General features: G+C 38.1%; 1 protein-coding gene across 3 annotated transcripts in view; it reads right to left on the bottom strand.

Annotated features, from left to right (window-relative positions):
- LOC123505449 (LITAF domain-containing protein-like) overlaps positions 1-25,733 on the bottom strand; it is a 47,199-nt gene that overhangs the window by 17,116 nt on the left and 4,350 nt on the right. The window lies entirely within an intron of this gene.

The following is a 25,733-nucleotide window of genomic DNA, read 5'->3' as shown; positions in this document are numbered from 1 at the left end:
CAGTGATGAATTCTTACACGATGAGTGCGCATACATCGTGGAAGCATTCAAGAGGTTAATGTATCCACCAGGCATGCTCCTAAAACTGAGGAGGAAAGCAGAAGAAATTTGGAAAAGAAAAGAAAATCCTGGTCGTGCCGTACTCGAAGAGGACGGCACCGGTATCCCGTCTACTCACGAGGACTGGCCTGAGGATAATCCACTGCGCGGGGAAGAAAACGAAGGACATCGTTACCAACAACCCTCCACGAGCAGAAAACGAGGACAGCGTTATCTACAAGATACCGTGCAGTGGATGTTCGTCGTCTTATATTGGCGAAACAGGGCGAGGACTAAAGAAGAGGATATATGAACATAAAAATGACATGCGCCACCACAGGACCTCTAACTCGCTAGTGGTGCACGCCCGGGACAAAGGCCACCTACCAAACTGGGTAGGAGTGACGACCCTACGCAAAGGATTAAAGAAGAGAGATAGGAAAACAGTCGAGGCAGCATACATCACCACAGAGGAGAAAACCACGAACCACAGAGAGGGATTTGTCTGCCTATCCCGCGCGCAGCGGCGCAGCTCACCATCTCAGCTACTGGGAGGCCACCTGGAAGGGACCAATCAGCGCACTCCACTTTCCAGCGCACTGCGACGTGATCCACCTGTATTGTATATATACTGCTTTGCCTACAGGCCTGTCACATTCCTCTCAGGCATGCGAGAGCGCGAACACCGCGATGGCAGCTCAACAACACCAGGGTACCTTCAAGTGGTACAATAGAAAGTCTGGCTACGGCTTCATTCATGATTCCGTAGCCAACAAAGACTTCTTTGTCCACTACTCTGGCCTGAAGAGTTCTTTCAGGAAAGTGCTTCCCCGAGAAGGAGACTCCGCCACCTTCACCACCTTTAAGGGGAAGAAAGGGCCAGAGGCCAGAGAGGTCACCAGGGAAGGCAAACAGGAACGCCCTCCTCCCCGCCCTAAATCGACTCCCAGGGCAGGTGAAGCAGCAGAAGCGTATCTCAAGATCAAAGCCTGCATTTGCACGGTGCAAGTGCTCGCAGGCAACAACACCCGCCGCCTGCAGACCTTGATACCGCTTCTGCTGAAGCACAATGGGTTGTCTGCCATAAGCATCCCTGAGGAAGCTTTTACCACCACACGCCATTGCGCTCAGAAGACGCAGAGAAGACGCCAGCCACCGAAAGAAGAACCTCGCCACGAAGACCGTATGGAGGAAGGAACCGGCACCGAGGAGGAAGAGGAAGAGAACAAGGTCGTGGATGTGGTAGGCACCGACACAAGCCTACAGAGCCACACCACAGACCTGCCTCACCACACCACTGCTTCCCCTGCACCTAAAGAAGGCCGGCAAGCAAAGAATATGAAGACTACCCCTGACGCTGCCACAACCACCAAGGACATCAGCCAGTGGCAGTGGGACACCTTTTTCAATCAGAAGGATGCACCGCCCACCAAGAACTACTTCCCAAGCTGCGAGAAACTCATTGCCAACATGTTGAAGAGCTCCACCAAGACCAGCGGCTCTTCCGACAATGACAAGAACACCACGAAGAAGCGGCACCAGCGCCGCTAAGAAGACAAACACAAGAAAAGAACGGGCCACCATAGCCCGTGTGGGTATTTTATGCCCACAATCAATAACAACAACAGGCCTGTCACTCTCTCTAAAGAAGCCCTATGGGCGAAACGTTGGAGAAATAAAATACTCCTGAGTTTCTTTCCACCACCCACCAACCCACCTGATCTACATTGTTACAATATACGTATATATATATATATATATATATATATATATATATATATATATATATATATATATATATATATATATATATTTTAGAGATGTATCGGATATCCGCATCCGTATCCATAGTGGTGATAATCTGAACATCCACGTCCGCATCTGCGTCCGTAGTGGTGATAATCTGAACATCCACATCCGCATCTACATCCGCACTCTACAGAGGATGTGTGGATACGGATGTGTTCCATGCATTGCACAACCTATAGATTATAGAGTAATATATAAACACGTAGTCACAGACTCGCAGAGTACTGTCAAGTGCTTACAGACTTAGAGTTCAGACAGAGCTTAGAAATGTGGAGTAAATTTATTGATCTGCGTCTAATAAATTAATTATCTAGTAAAACTAAAGCAAATAATATCACATATTCATTTCCTTTCAAACTTACACAACGTAATGTGTCTAGAATTTAGAGGAAGAACAGGAGGAGGGAGCGAATTTTACATAGCGACTATGAAGTACAATAATACCTCAAGATACGATCGCCCCAACATACAATCTTTTTTATATACAGGCAACTCCCGCTTAACGAAGGTTCACACAATGAAATTTCGCTACAACGAACGTTTCATTTTACTACCATCTGCTTATTTAACATACACCAAACTCGCTATAACAAAATTTTATCCAGGTAATTTTTTTCCAAGTTTGAAAGCCCCTCCCCAATGTCACGCAAGCCGACAGGCTTTTGAATACACCAGCGCCTCTTGTGGACAAAACGCACACCACTCACTCCCCCTAGTTCAAAACAATAACTATGTCAGCAGCAGCTCATCTCCCATTGCTCAACGTGCCATCAAAATGTCCTGCAATGTTGCCTAGCGTTGCTAAGAAGACCAGGAAGTTTATTACTCTCAAAGTGAAACTGGATATAATTCACAGACATGAGAGGCAAGAAAACTAATAGCATTGCTCGCCACCATGGCTTGACTCCATCTACTATCTCTACTATTTTCATGTCAGCAGACTCTATTAAGAAGGCTGGTAAGACCATATTTTCCTTGCAAACTAAAAGAACCACCTGAACTCATGACTCTGCAATGGAAGCCTTGTTGAAATGTGGTACATTCTGACTAACATTTCTTTATCCATCCTATCATAAGCTTTTCCTATATCCAAAAAAACTAAATACAGTTTGCCTCACTCCTTTCTTTTTTTCTCAATCATTTCATTCACCACAAACAAGTTGTCCTCAGCCCTCCTGTCCATGCGGAAACCATTCTGTTCCTCACCTAACATTCCAGCTCGCTCAATCCATTTACACAATCTTTTATTCAGCACTCCACTAAATACTTTACCTACTGTATTTGATAATGCAATCGGCCTATAGTTCTTCAGCTCATTCTTACTCTTGTGTCCTCCCTTATGCAACAGAGTCATCCTGCATTCATTTCACATTCTTGGCACCCTCTCTTCCTCCCACACCTGGTTAAATACCTCAGTCATCCTCTCAATAACAACCTCCCCACCATTTTTATACATCTCATATGGTATCCCATCCCTTAATGAACGTTCGTCTAATGAATTTCCGGTTTAACGTACTATATAAAGTTAGACTAAAAAGTCCGCATAACGTACAACCACATCCGTTTTAGCGAATTTTCTGGGTTTGAACTTGCCGGGTGAGGGACTGAACGTGGCAGCTTCGCAGTGATTGGCTGGCGGTGATGAGGTTGATGGGAACACCACCTCTGGAGGTGGTGTTACTGTCTTATATATGCATTTATGTTCACAAAACAACATTTCTATTAGCTTTTTATATATCTTGCCCCCAAGAAAGGATTGTTTTGTAATGCATAAAGTGATATCTTGCATGGAATACCAAAAAATAAAGCAGAGATGAGATTGGTCACAGATGATGTGGAGACTCACGGCGACTCGGCCACTTCTTCTTCTTCTTGTGACCCTTTTAGCTTGGCATGTTGTCTTTCACCACGAAATTTGTTTCCACTCCTCTATTGCCTACTATAATGGATATCATATTTTAGTATTCATATACGCTCATGCCATGAGGATAACCTGGACTCTGTGGCACTGAGTGATAGTGAATTAGTAATGAAATGCTATAATGGATATCATATCTTAGTATTCATATACACTCGTGCCATGAGGATAACCTGGACTCTGTGGCACTGAGTGATAAGGCGTTTTCAGTAGCAGCGCGGCTGGGAGCAAACGGAGTCAAACGGAGACAAGTTTCCGCAAACGCGAGCAAACGCCTTTCCAAAGCGTTTGCTCTCGTTTGGCAAATGCTTTTTAGCTAATCAGCGTGGAGCAACCCCATCAACCTCATAGAATGAGATCAAGGAGTTACATTTTGAATAAAACTGAATAGTTAGACATATATTAGGCCATAGAAGTGGGTACTGTAGATGTAGATTTACGTTTACATATTGTGCGGCATCCTGGTGAGAACCGATATAAAAAATACAGCGTGAAATAAATTAAGGAGCTGGTGGTAGCTGGTGACATGTCGCATCTATCCGTCCTTGTTGTGGATGTTGTCCGATTCCATTCTTCTAGTCGTGAATTCGATACAATAATGGATTTACTTTTCTACTATTAGGTGAAAAAATGATAATATTTTTGCAAATCCTTATATCGTAAAGTAAAAATAGATTATCTGCTATTTATTGACGTAATTCAATTATATAGGCGTCAGAAAACTGCAGCCATACATCTACAATGGAACACCTTCAAAACAAGCCCGCGTAGATCAAACCACTTCCAGGACTGAAGACCTGTTGTTTTTTATGAGTATTGCGCTGCTCGCCCTCAGCATATACAAATGATGAAACACTGGTGACCTATAATACTCCCCATCAAAGAATAAATCTCCAAACTCTTCCACTATGCTGCTGTGTTTACGTCTTGACCACAGTGCTGGCTCAGGCGACTGTTGTGTACGATAACTTCTCCCAGGGATTGAGATCACAGTGACACGGTCGTCTGGCACCACTGACGGTGACCTCAGCACTGTTCTGTTCAGCGTGAACTCAAACATGTTTGGCCTTGCGGTGACGCTACTGAAAACACCTATAGTGAATTAGTAATGAAATACCGCAGTATTTCATTACTAATTCACTATCACTCAGTGCCCAGGTTATCCTCATGGTATGAGCATATATGAATACTAAAATATGATATCCATTATAGCATGGATATCATATCTTAGTATATATCTTATATATTGTTCCAGCCTAGCAGCGAGGTGGTTCAGTTGTTTGTTTACATTTCTCTTTGAGACGCTCCAAGGCAGAACTTCCAAGTAGCAAATGGCCAAGATGAGCTGCCCTGTCGTTTATGAGTAGACAAAGCTGTCTGAAGTTTCTCATAAAGAGCATTAAAGGCCAAAAATAGGAACAAAAAAATAGCAGCAGCTGGCTGGGGGGTGAAGGGGCAGCCATGTTTGTTTATAGTTGACAAACGTGACAAAGAAAGTTGACGGAAAAGTACTAGTGTGATGCCGCCTTTACTATTGAGTATACATCCCACCACCCCTTGTACTGCTTATGTACCATTTTTTGTTCCAGATTATACATTTAATGTGCTTTCATTCATTGTTTTCTTACCCATTTGGGTTATTTACATGTTTTTTTTTTTTTTTCAATTTATAAGGGGTTGGGAGAAGAAATTCCGTGTGTCTGGGTATTTCGTGTATCCGCCAGGGCCTTGGCTGCTATAATCCGGATACGTGGGCGATTACTGTATATATATCTGACTTATACGAATTCCCCACCCCTCAAAAAAAATTAAACTCATACTTTAGGAAGATGCAGGATTTATTTATTTAATTTTGTGGGATTTAAGATTTTGAGATTACTATTGTTGCAGCAGTGCGGGGCAGGGGGTGATAGTGACAAGGAAGAAAGTTGGAGCGAGGTGGTATTGTCGAGAGACAGGAAGTGGGGACCAGAAGTCATGGCCACGCAGGTGGATAAAACCATGTTGATTGGCCCAGAGGCGAGCCAACCACATTGTTGCAAAAAGGGGGCTAAAACTATTATCAAACAGGTCCAGGACAGCACAAAGGAGGTGGAGTAAGTGATTAGGTTGGGAAGATTTAGTGAAGAGGGTAAGAGACCATTGAAAGTGAGAATGAGATTGCAGGTGGCAGTGGAGGAAATTATGATAAGAAAAGGGAATCTGGCCGATGGTACTGAATCTAAGGATATATGGATAAAAAGAGATATGAACCTGGAAGAGAGAGAAGACTAGAGAAGTAGTACCTACGGAAGAAGGAGGAGGTGATAGAGGAGGCAAGAAAATAAGAGTGACTTATACTAATATAGATGGGTTATTATCTAGCATGTTGGAAATTAGGAAGTATTTAAAAGAAAAAAGACCGGATGCAATGTGCATCATAGAAACAAAACTTAAACAGGAGATCCATGTTTGCTTTAAAGACGAGGGATATAATAGCTGAAGAAGAGACAGGAAGGGTAAAGGGGGGAGGAGGAGTGCTAATAATGGTTCGTGATAATATATATGTGGAGGAAGTGCAATATGGTGATGGTATGGTGGAAATAATGCGAGTAACAATTAAAACAAAAGAATTAAAAAAAAAAAGGAAAATCATAATTACACATGTGCCACCAAAGACAAATGCATGGGGAACTGAGGAACATAAGGATATGCAAAGAGAAGTGATTAAGTGCTTAAATAATATGATAAGAAGAGATGGAAGAATACTATTAGTAAGACACTTTAACTGTGAAAGAATAAACTGGAGAGAGATGGAAGTAATGGATAATGTTGGACAATGGAGCAAGGAGTTGTTACAGTTGACTATGGTAAATACAATGAATCAGTGGGTGGAGGAGTTAACAAGGTACAGGGGGTAAGAACCATCATTGCTTGATCTAGTACAGGTAACTCTAGATTTATGCGTGTTTGATTCACGCGTTTTTGTTATAATGTGACCAAAAAAAATATTATAATTAATTCAATTTGCGCGATTGGTTTGCTTATACGCAATTTGGCCAAACCACATTTTCAAACTGACCGCCAGACGCAATTTCAAACTGCGCACCAGAGAGTTCCACAGCTGGCCTATGGGGGAGCTCCAGGGCCGGATCCAAGAAGCAGATTGTTGTCTATGTTGGAACAGACAACCTCCATAGCAACCTCCTACTCACATACCAACCTTCGTAAAATAGCACCCACAAAGATTCATTGCTGTTGGCGGGTGGAGGTTGTTAGCCCGCCTAAAAGTGCTCATTGGCTGCCAGGAGCTGGATACAAGTAACTTTAACGTTAACCTTCTGCTGCAAATTGGCATCTATGAACGCTTGGAGGGATGGTAACGAGGTTCCTATCAGGTTGCTCTGAGGTTGCTGGGAACACCACCTCTTGAGGTGGTGTTACTGTCTTATATATATATATATATATATATATATATATATATATATATATATATATATATATATATATATATATATATATATATATATATATATATATATATATATATATATATATATATATATATATATGCACCTATGTTCACAAAACAACATTTCTATTAGCATTTTACAAACCTTGCCCCCAAGAAAGGATTGTTTTGTAATGCATAAAGTGAAATCTTACATGGAATACCAAAAGATAAAGCAGAGATCAAATCGACCACAGACGAGGTGGAGACTCACAGCGACTTGGCCGCTTCTTCTTCTTGTGACCCTTTTAGCTTGCGTGTTGCTTTCACCACGATATTTATGTTTCCACTCCTCTATTGCCTGCTATAATGGATATCATATCTTAGTACAGTAAGTGCTCATTATACGGTAGTTCTTTATCTGGTAAATTCACAGTTACGGTATTAGGAAATTACTACCCTTGATTCTATATACAGTAAGAAAAATTCACAGGTACGCTATCCACTCATGTCATCTGAGAGGGCCCAGCGCCACTCACAGAACTGACTTTAACCTGACCACCCTTGGAGCCTGTTATCTCTTCCCCTCCCCCCTTTTTTTTAACTGCATTATATATTACTTACATGCATTACTAATTAGATGAATAAATGAAATATTAAAGGGTCTATTGTAAGCACAAATATATTCGTAATAATTATGGCAAACACTAAAAGCCTACTACCAGCAGCGAACCATGCAGCAATTGATAAAGGGCACAGATGGGCCTGGCAAGCCCTCTATCAGAGAATAGTGGAAGTCCTATAACATCCAAGTCATCTTGGGATGAAGTGAAGACGTCTACCATGAACTTGGCGTGGAATAAAGTATGGCCAGAATGCGCGCATGACTTCCCAGGCTTCATTGAAGACGACACTGGTGCGATCAGAAATGACATAGTAAATCTGTGCCATAGGGCTGGCTTCGATGAAGTTGATGATGATGATGTTCAAGATCTTTTGGAAAGCCATGCTGAACCTCTCTCAAATGATGAACTTATAGAGCTAGACAAGGCATCACAGGAGACAGAAAAAGAGCGAGATGAGGAAGAAGAACCTGTGCGTGGCCTGGACATCAAAACTCTTAGAGAATGTCTCGGTGGTATCGAAAAAGCTCTGAAAACCCTGAAGGAACGTGACCCAAATCCTGCCAGGAGTAGCAAAGTGACTCATGACGTAGAGAAAAGTGTCAAGATTTATCAAGAAATCTATGATGAAAAAAGCAAGAAAAACAGTCCTCCATCTACTTGTTCTTCAAGCCAGTCAGAAATGCAGTCCCTGTCACACCTGCTGACCCTGCTACAACTGGCCCTTCCACATGTGCTTCCGAAAGTGCAGACGACGACGTCTTATCCTTGTCTGCCCACTCAGCCGAAGATGAGTAAGGGCAGAAATCCCTACTGTCCCTTAGCCTCGGGAGGGACATAATCTGATGGCGAGTGAAAGGTAAATAAAAATATTTTCTGCTTATTTCTTTTTCGCAGTACTTTAATTTTTTTTTTCTATGACTATTTTCATGTATTTTCATTTCTGTAGGGGTGACTTTTGACGTGCTGGAATGCATTCCCTATTATTACATGTTATAATGGGTTTGGTATAAGGTAATTTCGATTTACGGTAAGGTTTTTGGGAACGCATATGTACCATATAACGAGGACTTACTGTATTCATATACGTTCATGCCATGAGGATAACCTTGACTCCATGGCACTGAGTGATAGTGAATTAGTAATTAAATACTGCAGTGTTTCATTAGTAATTCACTATCACTCAGTGCCATGGAGTCCAGGTTATCCTCATGGCATGAGCATATATGAATACTAAGATATGATATCCATTATAGCAGGCAATAGAGGAGTGGAAACATAAATAATGTGATGAAAGCAACACACAAGCTAATAGGGTTACAAGAAGAAGAAGCAGCAGCTGAGTCGCCGTGAGTCTCCGCCTTGTCTGCGGCCAATCTCATCTCTGCTTTATTTTTTGGTATTCCATGTAAGATTTCACTATATGCATTACAAAACAATCCTTCTTGGGGTGCAAGGTTTATAAAAGCTAATAGAAATGTTTTGTGAACATAAATGCATAAATAAGACAGTAACACCACCTTCAGAGGTGGTATTCCCAGCAACCTCAGAGCAACCTGATAGCAACCTCGTCACCGTCCCTCCAAGCGTTCATGGATGCCATTTCATGGCAGGAGGTTGCTCTGACATTGTTAAAGAATCTTGGATCCAGCTCTCGCTCTTCTCTTGCCTCATTTGCAGTCTGCCAGCACTGAGTACAGATGGAATCTCTTCAATCTGCCTATAATTCACCAAGATTGCCCCAAAATGTCCTTCATCTTCTTCTGCATGTGGGGTTATTTTTGATAAGTGGATTTTTGATAAAGTGGTAAAGCTGAGAGGATGATGGTGACTGACTGTGGTGTGAGTGGTGAACTGGAAATAATAAAAGCATGTTAATTTAGCCAAATAAATAGAGTATTTTGTACGAATTTTTTTGGACCATATCTCGCATCCCCCGTATTATCTATTGTTTCTTATGAAATTACATGTTTGTTTTACGCAAATTTTGATATACGTGATGCCTCTTGGAACGCATCTATCGCGTAAATCGAGTTACCTGTATTCACAAAGAAGCCATACCTTAGTCCGATGGGAAGAAGTGATCACGTGACATTAGAGCTGGAAATGCAGGAAGAGGATGGGATAAGATACAGAGATGACTACTAAAAAAGAGATGAAATTATGCAAGAGCAGATTTTGAAAAATTAAGAAAAATTTTTGCTGATAATGAATGGAAGAACATTATGAACAAAAGGACAATGCAAGAGAAATATGAAATATTCCTACAGAAATAAAACGGAGGAGTAAAGAAATATGTACCTGTCTATAGAGTTAAGAAAAGTATATAGGCTTGGTATAATGCCAGATATATAGAAGCTAATAAGGTAAAAGATAAAGCTTGGAAGAAACTCAAAAAGCAGAGAAATGACAACAGCAAACAGCAGTATAAGGATGTGAGAAATGAATATATCAGAATAAGGAGAGAGGAAGAAAGAAACTTTGAGAAAGATGTGGTGCATCAAAGCAAAGACGAACCCAAGCTTTTCTATAAATTTACAAATGGTAAGATGAAGAATAAGGAAACAACTGAAAAAATAATTGAAGGAGGGAAGACATACCAAACAGCAAAGGAAATAAGTGAAATAATGAATGAAAGCTTCGAAACTGTGTTCACTGAAGAAGAAGAATTTGCAGAACCAAATAGGACATTACATTACTGAGGATTACAGGAAATCATAGAGCACAAAGAGGATATTAGAAGATAATTTGATAATTTGGATGTCAGAAAAGCAATGGTGGTGGATGGTGTATCAGGCTGGGTGCTAAAAGAATGTAAAGAGCAGCTGTTAGATCCAATTTGGGAAACAATTACAAGTTCATTAAATGAAGGGAAAGTACCACTAGAATGGAAGAGAACCAACATAATATCGATATTTAAAGGAGGAAAGGCAACTGAGTCATTAAATTACAGACCGGTGTATCTTATAAGTGTTGTGGGTAAGTTATGTGAAGAAGTTATCAAAGAAAAATGGGTTAAACATCTGGAAGAAGAACAAGTTATATCGAACAGACAATTTGGGTTCAGGACAGGAAGGTCATGTGTGTCAAACTTATTAAGTTTCTACTCAAAGAGTAATAGAAGGACTGGAAAGCAGAGATGGATGAATGGACACAGTATACCTGGACATACTAAAGGCTTTTGATAAAGTCCCTCACAGCAGACTACTTTGGAAACTACAGAGCATAGGAGGACTAAGAGGAACTTTGTTAAACTGGATAAGGGATTATTTGAAGAACAGGGAGATGAGAACTGTGATCAGAGATGCATATTCATCTTGGAGTAAAGTAACAAGTGGAGTGCCACAAGGGTCAGTGTTAGCCCCGGATACACCCCACTTCGTCACCAATCCAGTTCGTCACCTACCCAGTTCGTCACCAAGGAAACGACAGCTGTTCACCAGTGGGAATTCCATTTCGTCACCAATGATAATAATATTATCAAGAGAGAGTTTGTGTGTGTGTGTGTGTCACCAGTAGGATGTGAGCGAGTGTGTGTGTGTGTGTGTGTGCGAAGGCACATTGCTGAAAGGCACATTTGTTGAAAGATTCAGACAATGGGGGTCATCGTGGCCTAGTGGTTAGCGTCGAGAGCTGCCGTTCGAAAGTGCAGCAGTTCGAGGCCCACCACAGGCACTTGGATGGGTAAGGGTTAGGTGCCTTGCCCCTCGTCTCCAGCCTCAGCTTGGGCCTATTCACTAAAGGATTAGGTGGATGTTGCGTCATGAATCGCCTTCTTCCCTTGGGGTACATCCCCAACAATATACTAAAAAAAAAAAAAAAAGATTCAGACACTGCTATTCAATATTTTTCCAGCATAAAGATAATCAAATTTACTGGAAAAAATATGCAGCATCTTACTGTTATTTTGGGAGTATCTGGATGAGAGAGAGAGAGAGAGAGAGAGAGAGAGAGAGAGAGAGAGAGAGAGAGAGAGAGAGAGAGAGAGAGAATCTGGTATATATATATCGGGCGTAATAATAGCTGTGTTGATGATGTTGGGTGGGATGGGTGGGTGTAAACTGTACATGCATGGGAGGCGGCCCACACACATACAAGACCACTATTTTTTTTTTAGTTTGGTTTGAAATTACGTATTTAGAGGATTGTCGTCTGGGAAGATTAGGCTACGCAGTGCCTGCCGACCTGAACGAAATTTTGCCAATGTTCAGGTTCGGAGGCGATTTCGGAGGTCGAACGGCTCGTCAAACGCGGTTGTCGAACCTGGTTGTCAAAGAGAGATCACAGCTATGTGAGCCTACTAGGGAGCTCATTGATTATGTAAGTGAAACTTGGCTCAGTAATACCGTCTGGTCAGTGGGCAACTGGTGCGCATTTCGCCGACTAGTGCGCACAAACAATGATGTCGAGGGCTGGCACAGACGCATTAACCAACATGCTAATAAACACAACCTGTCGCTATACCTTCTCATCCCTCTTCTTCACCGAGAAGCCATAATGGTTAATCTACAGCTACAGTTAGTTGCTGAACAGACTTTAAAATCTTGCACAAGGAAGAGCAGCAAAAAAAAAAAGCAAGTCCACCTCTGGAAATTGTGGGATGATTATGAGGAAAAATCCATTACCACTACTCAATTTCTAAGAAGTTGCCAACAGTTCGTTCCAAGCCCAAAATAAGCATGTACTGAATAGTTTCTACCAGTTTTTTTTTTATATTGTTTCATTGTTTTCAAGTCTTTTAATGTCCATGAAAAATAAATATAAGTGCTATGATGTTATACCTACGCATTTTGGTGCAACAACCTTTGTACAGAGAAATACAACACGAGCATCTAGTTTTTGTTTTTTATTCTTTATTGATCTGTTGATTTAGGTGGATCACTGTTGTTTTGGTGAGCCTTTGGTGACGAAACGGGCTCAAATACTGGTGACGAAACGGGTTCTAAAAATGGTGACGAAACGGACTAGTGACGAAACAGGCGCCACCCGTTAGCCCCCACTATGTTCCAGATATATGTAAATGACATTCACAATGGGGTAAACAGTCATATCAGTTTGTTTGCTGATGATGCAATGCTGCTAAGAGTAATAAAAATCTAAGAGGATTGTTCATTGTTGCAGGAAGATATTAACAAAATCTACGAGTGGAGTAACAAGTGGAAATTGGAGTTCAACGCCAAGAAATGTCACATAATGGAACTAGGGAAGAGTAAGAGAAGACCGGTATGGAAATATCTGATGGGAGACGAAAAAATAACGAAGACTAAAGAGGAAAAAGATCTGGGAATGATAATACACGAAAATCTGAACCCCAAGAAACACATAAGCAAGATATTTGGTTTAGCATATAAAATATTAACTATTATAAGAAAGGCATTTCAATTCATGGACAAAGATATAATGAAAAAAATATCACAAGCATGATACGTCCTAAACTGGAATATGCAGCAGTGGTGTGGTCACCAAGCTCTAAAAAAAGATATAAGAAGATTAGAATGGATTCAGAAGATAACTACAAAGATGGTGCCAGGACTAAAGGACCTAACATATGAAAAAAGACTGAAGGAAATGGGACTGCCAACCTTACAAGATAGAAGAGAACGAGGAGATCTAATAACAATGTATAAAATAAAAAATGGCATTGAAAAGATAGACAAGGAAGACCTGGTGCTGGTGACAGAAGATGGAAGGACAAGAGGATCTGTAAAGATCAGGAGGCCATGTATGAAGGATATTGGAAAATACAGTTTTCCACATAGAATAGTGGAAAAGTGAAATGTATTGAGTGATAAAGTTGTTACAGCACATAATGTGCATAACTTTAAAAAAATATTGGATAAATGGAGACATGGAGACAGGACACTATTTGCCCTGCTCAAACCCTGTACAATACAACTAGGTAAATAGATCTAGGTAAACACACACACACACACACACACACACACACACACACACACACACACACACACACACACACACACACACACACACACACACACACACAGAAAGGCTGATGTTGAGAATCTCAAGAACTATTTTAAAAATGTAAACTGGGAGGAGATGGAAAACTCATTAACGGTTCAAGAGAAATATAACTTATTTTTGGAAATATACAAAACTGGGGTCAGGGAATATGTTCCGAAATATAGACCTAAAGAAGAAGGAAAGAAAGATTGGTTTAATGCAAGATGTGCTAGGGCAAAGGAGAAACGAGATGGAGCATGGAAAAGGTGGAGAAGAAACAGAAATCCAGAAAATAAGGAAAACTTCAAAACAGCAAGAAATGAATATGCTAAGGTGAGAAAGGAAGAAGAAAAGAACTATGAAAAGGACATTGTCGAAAAATGTAAGGAACAACCAAAATTGTTCTACAGATTCATAAATGGAAAAATAAGACAAAAAGAAACAATAGAAAGGTTAAAAGGAGAAAACGGAATGGTGGAAGACCCAAAAGTATGGCAGAACTGTTAAATAGTAAATTTCATGAGGTCTTTACTAAGGAATCCAAATTTGAAAGACCACAGGGTAATAGAGAGACTGTCTATATGAAAGAGATTAAAGTAACCAAGCTTGAAATAAAAAGTTGATGACGGAATTGGATGAGGAAAAGGCAATGGGACCGGATGAAGTCTCAGGCAGAATACTGAAAGAATGTAGGGAAGAACTAGCAAGTCCAATATACAACATCATAAAATGCTCAATAGAAAATGGAACAGTGCCAGTGGAGTGGAAAAGAGCTGAGGTGGTTCCCATATATAAGAGCGAAGGAAGGAAGAACCTTTAAATTACAGACCGGTATCACTAACTAGTGTAATATGCAAGATGTGTGAAAAAGTAATAAAGAAGCAATGGATTGAGTTTCTTGAAGACAACAAAATATTATCAAATAGCCAATTTGGTTTTAGAAAAGGTCGGTCATGTGTGACAAATTTATTGAGTTTCTACTCTAGAATAGTTGATAAAGTACAAGAGAGAGAGGATGGGTTGACTGTATTTATTTAGATCTAAAAAAGGCTTTTGATAAAGTGCCACATGAAAGATTACTATGGAAGTTAGAGGAGAAGGGTGGCTTAAAAGGAAGCACATTGAGATGGATGAAGAATTACTTAAGGGGGAGAGAAATAAGGACGATAGTTAAAGATATGAAGTCCAAGTGGAGAACAGTAGACAGCGGAGTGCCACAGGGGTCAGTATTGGCACCAATACTTTTTCTCGTATATATAAATGACATGCCAGAGGAGTGAACAGCTACATAAATCTGTTTGCGGACGATGCGAAACTGTGCAGAGTCATTAAACAAAAAGAGGATTGTGAAATACTACAGGAAGACTTAAACAAGATCTGGAAATGGAGCAAAAAATGGGAGATGGAATTCAATGTGGACAAAAGCCATGTCATGGAAATGGGAAAAAGTGAAAGACGACCAGTGGGAATCTATAAGATGGGAGATGGAGTAGAACTAGAAAAAGTAAAAAAGGAAAAGGACTTGGGAGTGACAATGGAAGAAAATAATCAACCGGTAAGCCATATTGATAGAATTTTCAGAGAGACATATAATTTGCTAAGGAATATTGGAGTAGCATTTCACTATATGGACAAGGAAATGATGAAGAAATTGATAAGTACTAAAATAAGACCTAGATTGGAATATGCAGGAGTTGTGTGGACTCCCATAAAAAAAACACATAAGAAAATTAGAGAGACTACAAAAATGGCTACAAGAATGGTTCCAGAATTTAAAGGGATGGCATATGAGGAGAGACTAAAGGCAATGGATCTACCAACCTTGGAGCAGAGAAGAGAGAGGGATCTGATACAAGTTTATAAATTGATTAACGGAATGGATGAAGTGGATAATGAGAAACTGATCCTGAGAGAAGAATATGACTTTAGAAGCACAAGATCGCATAGTAAGAAACTAAGGAAGGGACGATATCTGAGAGATGTTAAAAAATTTAGTTTCCCGCAAAGATGTGTTGAGACTTGGAACAGTTTGAGTGAGGAAGTGGTGTCATCAAAGAGTGTGCATAGTTTTAAAGAAAAATTGGATAAGTGTAGATATGGAGACGGGACCACACGAGCATAAAGCCCAGGCCCTGTAAAACTACAACTAGGTAAATACAACTAGGTAAATACACACAGCTGTTGGCTGCCCATATTGTATTATTAGTTTGTATTACTAAACTGTTGATTATCATTACACACACAGGATGTGTACAGAGGAGAGCTTGCTTGTCTAACTCACAAACACAGGAAGTTTAAAGATTACGTCTTATCTTCATTTCCACACCAAGTGGCCATTTTTATATAATAATTTTTGTTGCCCTTGGCCAGATTTCCCTTCTTACATGAAAAAAAAAAAAAAAAAAAAAAAATGTTAGATGAATACAAGCTACAAGTGAGAATAGACATGCCATTCTTTCTACTTTGTCAAGATTTTGAATTTATGGGCATTTAGCTGTAAACTAAGCTTACCATCCCTAACACTAACAGGCCAGTAGGGAAATATTCAAATAATAAAAATGCTACATGATCTAACTTGAAAAATCTAAATACTTAACAGCTATGCAAACATATCACATCCTGTCATTAGACATACTGTTAAATAGTCGTTGTCTAATAGCAGCATGAAATGATGAGTCAAGCTGGAAGGAAGTTGGAGTAGTTGGAGCAGGGAGAGGGGCAATAAGAGAGCCCTTGCATCCTTCAGTGTTTGGCTGTGAATACCAGCCCCACAAGGGAGGAGTGCCAGCTAAAGTTCTTTCATTTGTTCTCCTTGGAACTATCAGTGAAGTGGCACTGTGTATCACTTTAGTTCTGGGGGTCTCCACCTCTTGGTCCTCTTGAGGCAACCCCATTGTCTTGTTTCAAAGGTTTTTTTTCCATTCATATTTTAGGTATCATCTTTCAACCATACCTGCTTCATGAACAACTTGTAAACTTATAAAAAGTTAAATTTTGCAAAAAAAAAAAATAAATAAAAGAAAATAAAAATATATAAATAAATAAATAAAAAAATAAGAAATAATAATAATAATCCAATATATGTATATATATATATATATATATATATATATATATATATATATATATATATATATATATATATCATTCACTTAGTAACACATTTTTCACATTAGTTTTCCCCTTTTGTCTAAATAACAGATTCAAAATATGATGCAATCATTTGGAAAAATGGAATAATGTAATGCAGATCTGAAAAAAGCACTTCACTGAGCCAATGCTGGATATGCACTGTTCCATGATTAACACACAGCACATCCATAGCATTCTTGGTGCAATAAACTTCACTTCACATGGACTGACTTTGTACTGCTATAAATCTACAAATGAAATAGCATGTAAATGAAACTTTATCTAACATAAATAGACACATTTCAGTCAGTTAGAGAAAAAAAAATAGCATTATTTTCTTTTTCCTTGTTTATCCATTACAGTCAATTTGAATGATTATGTTCAGGGTTCATCTAAAGTCATCAAAACTGAAAACAAATCAGCACATATGCAACAAAAATGTCTTTCTAAAAAAAATTGCAGTGACTAATGTATAATGGAATCTTGTAGCAGTTGCCACATATCACTAAAATGTAAGAGTTATTGATGTGAACTACATGAACATATATAAACCATACAATACTTTTTAAACTTCATAAATTATCAACACTGAAAAGGAGTGCAAAACTACAATATCAAGTTGAATACCAAATCAAGAAAACTGGAGTGTGTTGCTGTTTGTTGCCATGACAACCAACAATGCTTGTACTGTATGTACTATCTTAACCAAAACACATTCATATATATATATATATATATATATATATATATATATATATATATATATATATATATATATATATATATATATATATATATATATATATATATATATATATATATATATATATATATATATATATATATATATATATATATATATATATATATATATATATATATATATATATATATATATATATATATATATATATATATATATATATATATATATATATATATATATATATATATATATATATATATATATATATATATATATATATATATATATATATATATATATATATATATATATATATATATATATATATATATATATATATATATATATATATAACAATGTGGAACAGGTGGGTTGGTGGGTGGTGGAAAGAAACTCAGGAGTAGCAGGAGTATTTTATTTCTCCAACGTTTCGCCCATAGGGCTTCTTCAGAGAGAATGACAGGATCGGATCGGATCGGTGTGTTGATAGACTCAAGAGAAGAAAAGAAGAATAGAGAGTAGAAGATAAAGTATGGTTGAGAGTATGAAGGAAGTGGAAGTTTGAAAGATGACGGAATAGCCGTCATATAGAGTGGTTTATTTGTTACATTGGTAATTTTTTTATTTTTTATTATTTTTATTAATTTATTTATTTTAATTGTTTATTTATTTATGCACTGGTTAATTTGCTTATTATTTTTGTTATTTGTTTATTATTTATTTGTTTTATTTTGAATATATGTGTATATTTATATATTTATTTGTATTTATAGTATTTTTATCCTGTGTACAGTGGTCTGGGTGGTAGCTTTGATATTTTGTTAATAGGTTTCCTAAACCAACTATGTTCTTGTCCTTGTTCATGTTCGTTTATTGTTATATGATATGTTGTGTCTTTTAAAGTGTATATCATTTTGTGTTTTATATAATTTCCTCTTGTGTGTACTGTTATGTTAATCGGATCCAATTGTGCAAGTTTATGTAGTTCTTCTGTGTTTTTGGTGAATGGATGTTTTTCATTATAAGCAAACCGAAGTGCTTCATTTTGTTTTCTTTGTAGTTTTAGTATTTGCGAGTTTGATAGAGCGTTCAGAGCGTAAGCCGGGTAGGTTAATATTGGTAGTACACATGCTTTTACAAGATGTAATTTTATGTTTGTATTTAAGAACTGGAATCTCTTGATAGTGTTTAAGGCTACTTGTGCTTTGTTTGTGATATCTTTTACATGTTTTGTGTATCCGTTTACTCCCAGTTTTAGGCCCAATATTTTTGCTTCCTTTGCGTACTGTATGTGTTGCCCCTCTATGTTTACTGGTTCAGTTTTTTTCAACGTTATGGGTAGTAGTGTAAATTTTTGTGTATTTGTTTTGATCTTCCATTTTCTCTCGTAATTGTTAATGTTTTTTATTTCTCTTTCTGTTATTTTTGCTAACATTTTTTTTTGATTTGCCTGCGTATGTGATTATTTGTGTGATATCATCTGCGTATTGTATATTTATGCTTTCTGTGAGTGGTAATGGAATGTCGTGGGTGTAGATGGTATAGAGTGTGGGTGAGATGCTACTGCCTTGAGGTACCCCACTGTGAAGTTGGAATGATGGTCCTGTGTAGTTTTTTATTGATATTGAGGCAGAGCGATTGTCTAGAAAGCTGCATAGAATTTTGTGAAGGATGTTGGGTAGTTTTAATTGACTTAATTTGAACTTTAATCCGTTTTGCCAAACTTTATCAAAGGCTTTTGATACGTCCCTTAGTGCAATACAACAGAGTTTATTGGCTGAAATTGCTTTTGAGATTACTTCTATTGTTGTTGCTATTGCTGTGTCAGTTGATCTTCCTGATCTGAAACCATGTTGGGAGTCTGGTAGGATTTTATTGGCGTCTAGGAAAGTTCTTGTTCTTTTGTTAATTATTCTTTCGAAGATTTTTCCGGGTACTTCCAGAAGTGAGATTGGGCGATAGTTAATTGGATCAGTTGATGGTTTGTTCTGTTTTGGGATGAGTATGATTCTGGCGTGTTTGAATGGTTGTGGAAAGTATCCCATTGAGAGAGCGATGTTGAATAGTTTTGTGAGTATTTCGAGCACGTTGTCTGGTAAGTTTTGTAATATTACTTTATTTATTTTTGTTTCCCCAGGTGTGTTGTTTTTTAATTGTTTTATTGTTTGTTTTATTTCTTGTGTTGTGATCGGTGTTGTGTAGTAAGTGTCATTGGATAAATTGTTTGGGTTTCCTTGTATATTAGGTAGTGTTTGGACTTTGTTATCTTCTAGGTAGTTATTAACTCTGAGTTCCGTGTCTGCATCATATTGTAGGTTTTCCATGGGGTTTATTCTAAAAACATTGCTCCAGATATCTCTAAATATTTCTTCCTTTTTTCAATTTTGTGTATTTTCTTATTGTTTACTACTAGATGTGAATTAGTATTGGTTTGGTTGCCTTTTAGTATTTTTATATTCTGCCAGAATTTTTGTGGGTCTGCATACAGTTTATTTAGTGTTTTTATTTTGTTTTCCCAGTTACTTTTATTTTGTTCTTTGCATTCTTTTATTATATTTTGTTTTATGGTTTTGTAGGCGGTGTATGTTGTATAGGTCCAGCCATTTCTGAGGCTGTTATTTAGCAATTGTTTTGCCCACCATTGTAATTCTTTGACTTTTTTATTATATATTGGTTTAACCAGAGTTTTGTGTGTGGATAATGGTATATTTTGTTGCATTGCTGTTGTTTTTCCATCTAGCCACTGTTTTATTGATGTGTCTAGTGTGTGTATGGGTTGGTGTTAATGTCTTTTGTTGTATTTATTGCTTTATTCTTGAATTCATCCCAATTAGTTTTTTTCATTATATATGTGGGTGGTGTTGGTGTTCGTATGGGGTGGGATGTTATATTTATTAGTATTGGTAGGTGATCTGATGGCGTTGTTGGTCCTTGTGTTATGTTGATGTTATGGTATGTTTTGTTATTGGCAAGTATTATGTCTGGTGATGATGTGAGAATGACAGGCCTCAGATCAGATCAGGATAGATAGAAAAGTAGGAGGGGGGAAGTGGGGATAGGGGAAGAATAGGTGGGTGATAAGAAGTGAGCTTTAGTAGGAGAGTAAAGTCGCTGGGGCTTAACCCAGGTGCAGGGTGATGTTGAGTGTTGTTGAGCGGCGTCTTTGAGTCTGTAGGCAAAGCAGTATATATACAATACAAGTGGATCACGTCGCGGTGTGCTGGAAAGTGTAGTGCGCTGATTGGTCTCTTCCAGGTGGCCTCCCAGTAGCTGAGATGGTGAGCTGCGCCGCTGTGCGGGATAGGCAGACAAATCCCTCTCTGTGGTTCGTGGTTTTCTCCTCTGTGGCGATGTATGCTGCCTCGACTGTTTTCCTATCCCTCTTCTTTAATCTTTTGCGTAGGGTCGTCGCTCCTACCCAGTTTGGTAGGTGGCCTTTGTCCCGGGCGTGCACCACTAGCGAGTTAGAGGTCCTGTGGTGGCGCATGTCATTTTATGTTCATATATCCTCTTCTTTAGTCCTCGCCCTGTTTTTTGCCAATATAAGATGAACATCCACTGCAGTATCTTCTAGATAACGCTGTCCTCGTTTTCTGCTCGTGGAGGGTTGTTGGTAGCGATGTCCGTTTTCTTCCCAGCGCAGTGGATTATCCTCAGGCCAGTCCTCGCGGTAGACAGGATACGGTGCCGTCCTCTTCGATGCACGGCACGACCAGAGGACGCACCGGTATCCCGTCTACCGCGAGGACTGGCCTGAGGATAATCCACTGCGGGGAAGAAAACGGCGACATCGTTACCAACAACCCTCCACGAGCAGAAAACGAGGACAGCGTTATCTAGAAGATACCGTGCAGTGGATGTTCGTGCCTTATATTGGCGAAACAGGGCGAGGACTAAAGAAGAGGATATATGAACATAAAATGACATGCGCCACCACAGGACCTCTAACTCGCTAGTGGTGCACGCCCGGGACAAAGGCCACCTACCAAACTGGGTAGGAGCGACGACCCTACGCAAAGGATTAAAGAAGAGGGATAGGAAAACAGTCGAGGCAGCATACATCACCACAGAGGAGAAAACCACGAACCACAGAGAGGGATTTGTCTGCCTATCCCGCGTAGCGGCGCAGTTCACCATCTCAGCTACTGGGAGGCCACCTGGAAGAGACCAATCAGCGCACTCCACTTTCCAGCGCACCGCGACGTGATCCACTTGTATTGTATATATACTGCTTTGCCTACAGGCCTGTCATTTCTGGGCTTGTTAAGTGGTACAATGTCAAGGCGGGATACGGGTTTATAGGAGACCTACGTACAGGAAAAGATATCTTCTGCCATGCCTCTGGTCTCACCCGGGCTCTTAAAGATCGGCCGCCGAGAGAAGGAGATGAAGTCCTTCTCGCCATCCAGGAGGGGACAAAGGGACCGGAGGCAAGGGACGTGGCTCCTGTCGGACCAACCTCTGCTCCAACGAAGAACAGCCAGCACTCACCGTGGAGAAAGCGCACAGAGGAGGATATTCAGGAGAAAGTAATGGCCTGTATATTCACGGCCAAGGCATTGGCGGGAAGAGACCACCACCGCCTGCAGGAGCTTGTACCTGTCATCTTGCAGCACAACGGCCTGCCTCCCATTCAAATTCCTCTGTGCACCCTGACCAACCCCTCCCGCACCACCAAGAGCCGCTCTCATCGAGGCAGCACAGGAGACGCTACAATGGCTGCGACTACCCAAGTAGAATCTGAGCAACGGGAAGACAAATCCGAGCTCAAGGAGACGACCGGCGACGTAGCGGCAGCAGATGGGGAAGACGAGGAAGAAAAGGAAGACGAAGACGAGGAGGAAGACGAAGATGACGACGACGAGGAGGAGGGAGAAGTTGACGTCCTTGGAACCGACAGTGAAGGAGAAGCTCCTCCTACCCAGCTCACCAAAACGAGCCGAGCCTCCATCATCCAGCCTCCCTCCGCCGAGCCGGAAAAAGACGACGGCTGGGTCATGAAGAAGAAGCGGCTGCCGAAGTCCAAAGCCGCAATAGTCACGCAGCCGACGACGATACCGGAGCCCAGTGGAACAACGAAGAAATCAACCACCCTTCGCGAAGATCCCTACTCGTGGATGCCTGGTACATATCTTCATCCCCGGCAAAAATGGCGCGAAACCCACCGTGATCACTAGAAAAACGCCCTGGACTCGGAAGGAAAAATCTAGTGCAGTTAAATAAACACCTGCACGGCCGTGCCTGGACGAGCGACCACCCGGGCCAGTGAGGTTAAGCACCGCTGTGTCCGACGTGAACCTGGACGGGTGACCATCATCTCTTGTTTTTCAACTTATTCATGCATAATGTTTTTTTTTTTTATGTCCTTAACTCTGTCTATTTTTATTTGTGCTTCTTTTCTTTTCTTTATTTAATTATGTATGTATCTGTGTGTATACAACAATAGCAGGCTGGACCGCCCAGCAACTTTATTTCTCTTCTGTATTTCTGTATTTCTGTTTTTGTGTCTTGTACTGTACCACCCCTTGTTTGTATCCTCCCCCCCTTTTCTTAATAAATCTTGAAATCTTGAAATCTCTTGCCTGTCATTCTCACTGAAGAAGCCCTATGGGCGAAACGTTGGAGAAATAAAATACTCCTGCTACTCCTGAGTTTCTTTCCACCACCCACCAACCATATATATATATATATATATATATATATATATATATATATATATATATATATATATATATATATATATATATATATATATATATATATATATATATATATATATATATATATATATATATATATATATATATATATATATATATATATATATATATATATATATATATATATATATATATATATATATATATATATATATATATATATATATATATATATATATATATATATATATATATATATATATATATATATATATATATATATATATATATATATATATATATATATATATATATATATATATATATATATATATATATATATATATATATATATATATATATATATATATATATATATATATATATATATATATATATATATATATATATATATATATATATATATATATATATATATATATATATATATATATATATATATATATATATATATATATATATATATATATATATATATATATATATATATATATATATATATATATATATATATATATATATATATATATATATATATATATATATATATATATATATATATATATATATATATATATATATATATATATATATATATATATATATATATATATATATATATATATATATATATATATATATATATATATATATATATATATATATATATATATATATATATATATATATATATATATATATATATATATATATATATATATATATATATATATACTTTCTAACACAACTTTCAATACCACTAATGCATTATTATTTTAATCCTATATATATATATATATATATATATATATATATATATATATATATATATATATATATATATATATATATATATATATATATATATATATATATATATATATATATATATATATATATATATATATATATATATATATATATATATATATATATATATATATATATATATATATATATATATATATATATATATATATATATATATATATATATATATATATATATATATATATATATATATATATATATATATATATATATATATATATATATATATATATATATATATATATATATATATATATATATATATATATATATATATATATATATATATATATATATATATATATATATATATATATATATATATGGGGGTGATTGGAGTGCATGCGTCTAGGCTAAGCTAGTCTTAAGCCCCTTACAGCCTCTGCCTCCTAACTGCTTGCATGCTACCTTCCCGCGGTCTCCCCCGTTTCTACAGAATGCATGCAAGTGACCGAATGGTCTGACGGTATATTCAGACTCCCTCCCCCTGCTGCTTTGTAGGGTACGCCTTTTTAGGCAAAGGCTAGGAGAAGGAAAACTTCAAATCCAAACCCCCTGCTGCTTTGTAGGGTGTGCCTCTTCAGGCAAAGGCTAGGAGAAGGAAGACTCCAAAATCAAACCAACAAGACCCCAACGACGGAGCTATCCAGCGCTGGCGGAAGATGGCAGCGCCTGGCGGGCAGGCGACAAGGCGGGCCTTGACACATCAAGAACTCGGCAGCCCGATGCAACCAACATCGTAGAAACTGCCTGTCTCATCTGTCTTGAGCCGCGGTGGAAACGATGTGGGCCAAGTGTGCGTGGCGTCGCGCAGCCACGACCACCCAAAACAATATACTCAGCGACTGGCATTCTGTCGTTTCCTCCACCTCTCTTTATCAGGAGACGTTTGACTAACGACAGGACCCAGTACTCGGACACGAGTGGGAGCCAACGATATATATATATATATATATATATATATATATACTTTCTAACACAACTTTCAATACCACTAATGCATTAAGCAATTATTTTAACCCTTAACTGAGTTTTTCACCTTGTAACATCATGTAACAAAGAATGAATAATATCAACATGCACATTTTCAAAATGATGATGGGGATAAAAGATGCATATCATGTGCAAATGGACACACTGATAAGATGAATAAGTAAATAAACTGATACAGACTGCATAGAAATTTGATAAAGTGATTGACATATGAAATGATAGACACAGACAGAAGTAACTATAGATATATGGATGAAGACATCTTAATAAGACAAATATGAACATACACATCATGATAGTCACTTTTGTAGAGATAAATACATGAAAAAAACAAATGGATAAAGACAAACTTCACTATATATTGGGTTGATTTCACCTTTAAGATGAGTGACTAATACAGAGCCCCACACTCACACCCATGGTTATAATCTACATTACTTCACTACTGCTAAGACTCAAAGTGCAAGATTTTGTTCCTAAAACTCTACAACAGCCTTTGTATATTGACACCTTTAACTTTATTGAGTGATGTGGAGGTGAATAAATGACAGCATTTGGATAATTCTAACATACTCCATAGGAAATGATGACCACACATAATATCCTG

The sequence above is a fragment of the Portunus trituberculatus genome, chromosome 18 (assembly GCF_017591435.1).
Source record: "Portunus trituberculatus isolate SZX2019 chromosome 18, ASM1759143v1, whole genome shotgun sequence".
NCBI lineage: Eukaryota > Metazoa > Arthropoda > Malacostraca > Decapoda > Portunidae > Portunus > Portunus trituberculatus.
The sequence above is the reverse complement of the archived record's forward strand: the minus strand, read 5'-3'. Positions and strand labels throughout refer to the sequence as shown.